We start from the raw sequence: 6,000 nt of genomic DNA on the forward strand, positions 1-6,000 counted from the left end.
TTACTCTTTCTATAAAGACAATGGAAATCTAGAGGTGCTGGTAGGCATCGCTGCCACCACAGCTAAAGAATTAGCCTCAGAATAATGCCAGTGGAGTCCAGATATGGAGGAACAGGGTCCCACTGACAGTATTTGCATTCCCGTGTCATTAGGTGAGCAAGTGAAAAGGAGCAGGGCCAAGAAAGAAGTCACAGCCTTTCATAACCTAATCTTGTAGTCCTGGAAGAGACAACCCATCACTTTTGCTCATTAGAGGCAAGTTGCTAAACCCACTGAGGGGACTGCACAAGGGTGTGAATGTTCGGAGACAGGAATCTTTGGGGGCCAGTTCAGAAGCTGCCTGAAGAGAACAAAGAAGCATACGGAGCTCATTGAACTGATTGGTTCTGGAGGACGAGGAACACTTCTTTCAGCATAATTGAGCAGGAGAAAAAGATATGGGTGCAGATTGAAGTGGATTGTTATCATTGGTGGTGACTTGTTCCTGTATTAAGTACAATGACATCCTCTTTTTTTTAATCACTGTGAAGAGTGAGGCAAGGTCATCTGCTGAAGGAGGGGATGCGATGGCTTGAGATCAAGAAGAAAGTAGGAAAGATGAACCTCAGTGAAGAGGAAAGATCACCTGCTAAAGAAATACGGTAGAACTACCAGGCAATGCCAATTGAAAGTTTAAAATAACTTGAAAATGGAAAACTAGTCAAGCTCAATTGTGTGATTTTCTCCACCAATGTTCAGCTGCCAGAGTACTAGCTCAGAAAAAGTGGCAAAAGAGATATGCCAGCTTTGAGGTAGGAAAAACTTTCATCCATGTGTGAGTGCAGCCAAGAAAAAATAGTGTGAATTACACTCATTTGTATTTCTCTCTATCTGATTCTTCAAACCCACCCTTGCCCAGCAGGTATCTTTCTACTCATCAGGCCCACAGATTAAATACCCTGGTGTGTGAGCTTTTGATATGGCTCTCCTGAACCTGTAGTGCCTTCTAATTTCCTGGCTTTCTTCCTCTCTGCACCCTATATAGTTACTCAGTGGGCAAAACTCTCCAGGACTTCAAAGAAGATCTGTAACATGGAAAAGACCCAGGGGCTCTGTCTGCACATCACAGATAAATATTGATGATAATGGCCTTCAAAATACTGTTAGATCTTCCATCCTGAAACTGTGTAACTAGCCAACATTTCTGGTAGAAAACATATACCACTTATGAAATAATAGGTGCCTGTATATATCCAAGATACATAGAATTGGGTTGATTGCGTTTAAGTTCATGAAAAAGACAAGTGACATGAACATAGTGACAACAGCCCCCCTCACCTCTGAATGCACACTGGGTTGGTCAGCTTGGGTGGCCCTAACAGACTACCGCAGACTGGAGCAGCTTAAACAACAGAGATTTATTTCTCACAGTTCTGGAAGCTGGAAGTCCCAGGTCATCATGTTAGCATGGTCCGGGTCTGGCGAGAGCCCTCTTCCTGGTTTATATATGGCCTCCTTTTCATTGTATCTTCACATGGCAGAGAGAGAACAAGAGAGAGAGAGAGAGTGACAGAGAGAGAGAAAGAGAGAGAGAGAGAGAGAGAGTGAGAGAGAGAGAGAGAGCATACAAATGAGCTCTTGTATCTCCTCTAAAAGAACACTCTTATTGGATCTGCTCCCCACTCTTAAGACCTCCCTTAACCTTAATTAATTCTTTACTCCAAACATAGTCACACTGGGAATTAGAGCCTTCACATCTGAATGGGGGTGGTGAGTACACAGATATTCAGTCCATAATAACATTCCTGCTGTGAGGACCAACTTCTCCCAGTTTGTCTAAGACTTTCCTGGTTTTAGCACTGAAAGTGCTGGAAACCCTCTCAGTCCTGGGGAAACTAAGATGGTTGGTTACCCCAGTTTATCTTCCAACCCTCTTTGGATGGATTCAGGGTCAAGGCTGTCCCTGGGAGAATTTCTACAGCTGATCTTCTGATTCTCAGCACAACTCAAGCCAAGACTCTTTCCTGATAACCCTGGCCAATTACGCAAAGTTGACAGTCAGCCCTAGAAAGATGTCATCTCTCAGATTATCACTGTATTTAGTTCAGGGTAAATCAAATCCATCAACAGAGGTCTATTGGATACTTATTATTTCCACAGCCTAGGACCAGACATGACTGGGGCCATCGGAGTACAAAAGAATATTCCTGTCCTTAAGGAACTTATTTGTGACCAGAACAAAGATTTGACAGATAAAAAAGTGCAAACAATAATGAGGACAAGCATTAAAAAAAATCCCAAGGCAGTATATGATTTGTTGCAAACATGCTCTTGGGAAAATAGTAGCTTTTAGAGTCAGGAAGTTTGGCAGTTTTTTAGTTTCTGTGTTTTACAAAATAAAAGATAGTATTGCTAATGATCAGCTCCCGTTGGTTGAACAAAACAGAGGGGAAGAACGGGTGTCACCTTAGACAACTTTTTAAGGTTAAAAACTGTGAACACAGGCTTCCAAGCAAGACCCAGTGGGTTCCAGTGTCGTTGCTACTGCAAATTACTCATTGGAAAATGTCAAAACATCCTTTTCCTCACCTGAGAAATTGGGATAATTTACCTCTACTTTAGAGCTGATAAGAAAATGCCATGAAATGAAGCTCATAATTACTTAGCACATTATCTAGCACATGGCCAGGGTTCAGAAAATAGTTGCTATTATGATTTGTGTAATTTTCATACTCTGATGGTGTGTTATGTCCTCCTCTCTCTGCAAGTCACAACTGCCCTAATCTAGAAAGTCTGGTGCAATTCAGACTTTACAGTAAGTCACAAATGCAACTCATTTTCCCTGCAGGTTTAAAAGGAGCAGAGTTTTTCATGTTCTCGTCTGAATGCATTTTCATTCAAAATGCTCTTTGTGTTGAAGCTACCAAGTTAAGGTCATGGGTAATGCAAAACTCAGTGTGACCAGCAGTGCCTTTAAAATAAATTTATGTTTATGAACTTGTCTTACTCCCTTCTGCTACTGTGTCAGTTATCTGTTGCGGTATAACAGCTTATCTCCCAAATATACCAACGGGAAGCACCACAGTTATTACCTCACAGCTTCTGTGAGCTGGGAATGTAGACATGGCTTCATATCCATTCATTTCCAGGTCTCTCGTGGGCTGCAGTCAAGATGTACACTGAGCTGTGGCTATCTTCTGGCTCAAAGAGAAAAAACAAATCTGCTTCCAAGCCCACGTGACTGCTTCCAGGATTTGGTGTTTTGCAAGCAGTTGAAGTTAGGATCTCAGTGCTTTCAGCTGGAAGCCACCCTTATTTCCTCATTTGAAGGCCTCTCCATCATGGCTGCTTGCTTCGTCAGCATGTTCAAGCCAAGAGAGCCATAAGAAGAGCCTCTAGCAACATGGACTTCACCATTCTTCATAATCCAACCTCAGAAGAGGCATCCTCTCACCTTTCCCGTGTCTGTTGGTTAGCAGACCACTAGGCTCAGCCCAGGCTCAAGGATAACACAAGGCCATGAATCCAGGAATGATGATCCCTTGTGGCTCATTGGAGAAACCCGCCTACCACAGCTGGCTCTCGGAGGCTCTGCCATGACTAGATGGCAACAATGGTGAGTTAGGTGATGGCCTGATTCTATCGAACAACCTGAGGCACAGGGTCGTGGGAACAACAGAGGCAGGCCTTGTTGCTGGGGGTGGCTGCCGCATTGGTTTGTAGTATTCATCAGAACTAGACCACTTTGGTGCATCCGAAAATATTCTCTCCTCCTTTTACATTAAATTGTAGCTAAGCGAAATAAATCAGTCAGAGAAAGACAAATATATTATTTCACTCATATGTGGAGTTTAAGAAACAAAACAGATGAACACAGGGGAAGGGAAGAAAAAATAAGATAGAAACAAAAAGGTTGGCAAACCAGAAGAGATTCTTAAATACAGAGAACAAACTGAGGGTTGCTGGAGGGGAGGTGGGTGGCAGGATGGGTTAAGTGGGTGATGGGCATTAAGGAAGGCACTCGTGATGAGCACTGGGCATCATATGTAAGTGAAGAATCACTAAATTCTATTCCTGATCATGATTACACTCTATGTTAATTAACATGATATGTTAATTAACTTGGATTTAAATTTAAATAAAAGTATTAATAAATAAATTAATTAATAAATAAAATTATATTATAAACTTTCTAGTGTAATTTGAGTAAAGTTAGGTTTTCCTGGTCTGAATCTTAATGCTATGAGGCATATCACAATTAGTGTTAGAAGCACTCATGATCAAGAGAACATGCTTCTAGAAACTGCTAAAAACTTGCCCCAAATCACAGAAGGCAAATAAAATTGTTTTCTGAGGTTCTGGGCCAAGCGCCTTAACCTGTGAACCTGTTTCCTTTCATAAGCAGAAGTGCTATATCAGAGAATCCCTCAGGCTCCTTCCAGCTCCAAAATGGGCCTGAGATTTTCCAACCAAGTATTCCTCAAAATCTGTTATGTGCTGAGCAGCCTTGCCCCAAACCCAGGAGCCACTCACCACGGAAGGTACAGCCCTGAAAGTGACAACAGAAAACAATTTGCAATTCAACGTCCTCCAAAGCTTCACCTGCAAAGCCACGTTCAATTCTGTCCTTCAGTCTTGCCACCTAGGAAGCTAATGAAAATTATCAAGCTTTTCAAAGCTTGCATGAGCATCTGGCCCCAACAGGGTCACATCAAACATTGAGAAAGATTCAAATGTGGAAGAGAGCGAGGGAAAGGCTTGCAGGTATTTCCTGGTAGAAACTGGCACTGACCCAGTGAGGCCTCCCCCACTTTGTCCCAAGAGGACGTACAGGCTGGCATTAGCTGGTAGTGGGTGCATGGTGAGTACCTGTTGACTGAACGAATAAGAAAACTGTCTTGTTTTCTATGTGCTGGACACAAGACCGGTTGTCTTTCAGGTGCATATTCACAAGTAACCAAGTATGTAAGACGAGCAAATATCTATTGACATCTGCCAGTGTCCACTGACTGCCCAAACAGAAAAATGCAAGCAAACAAACATGGAAGACAAAGAACAAGCCACCTTCAGTAAGTGGCCCAGTGAATTTGGAATCAGAACACAGGGAATAATAATAAGAAATTTACTTTAATGTTATTTGGGCTCCCACACCTGGAATAGAGGCAGTGACACCAGTTGGGGTCCTTAGACCTTGAGGTTTCTTGGCCAAAACTCACTTTCTCTAGGTAGTGCTTAGATGGGGAATCCCTGTCTGCTCCTGATTCTTCTTTTATACAAATTTTCAAGTGGGCTTAATGTCTCTAACAAAAGAATGCTTTCGCTAGGTTGAAGGTTCCTAAGGGCTCTTTTTTTTTTTTAAAGAATTGTTTGTGGCGTGCCTGGGGGACTCACTCGGTTAAGCCTCTGGCTTTGGCTCAGGTCATGATCTCACGGTTCATGGGTTCGAGCCCCACGCCAGGCTCTGTGCTGACAGCTAGCTCAGAGCCTGGAGCCTGTCTTCGGATTCTCTGTCTCCCTTTCTCTGACCCTCTCCTGCTCACACGGTCTCTCTCTCTGTGTCTCAAAAAGAAATAAAAAGCATTTAAAAAATTTAAAGAATTGTTTGTATAACATTATTTTAATCCCATGCAACTGATTTCAAAAGTTAACACTCATTGGGAAATCTTTTATCTTATTTTTTAATGCTTAATTTTGAAGGAGAAATGGACAGAGCATGAGCAGGGGAGAAGCAAAGAGAATGAGAAGCATAGAATCCAAAGTAGGCTCCAGGCTCTGAGCTGTCAGCACAGAGCCCAACATGGGGCTCAAACTCACAAACCATGAGATGAGTTGAAATCAGACACTTAACCGACTGAGCCACCCAGGTGCCCCCTTTGAGAAATCTTTTTACCGCAGCTACTACAAGAACAGAAAACAACAGTCCCCAAGTACTGTCATCTCCGCACCCACGGAGAGCTAAACTTGGGGGCAAGTCTGCATTCTTTCATGAGTCACACCACCTATGAACAGACATCAAAGCAC

This window comes from Suricata suricatta, chromosome 6 (assembly GCF_006229205.1).
Source record: "Suricata suricatta isolate VVHF042 chromosome 6, meerkat_22Aug2017_6uvM2_HiC, whole genome shotgun sequence".
Lineage (NCBI taxonomy): Eukaryota > Metazoa > Chordata > Mammalia > Carnivora > Herpestidae > Suricata > Suricata suricatta.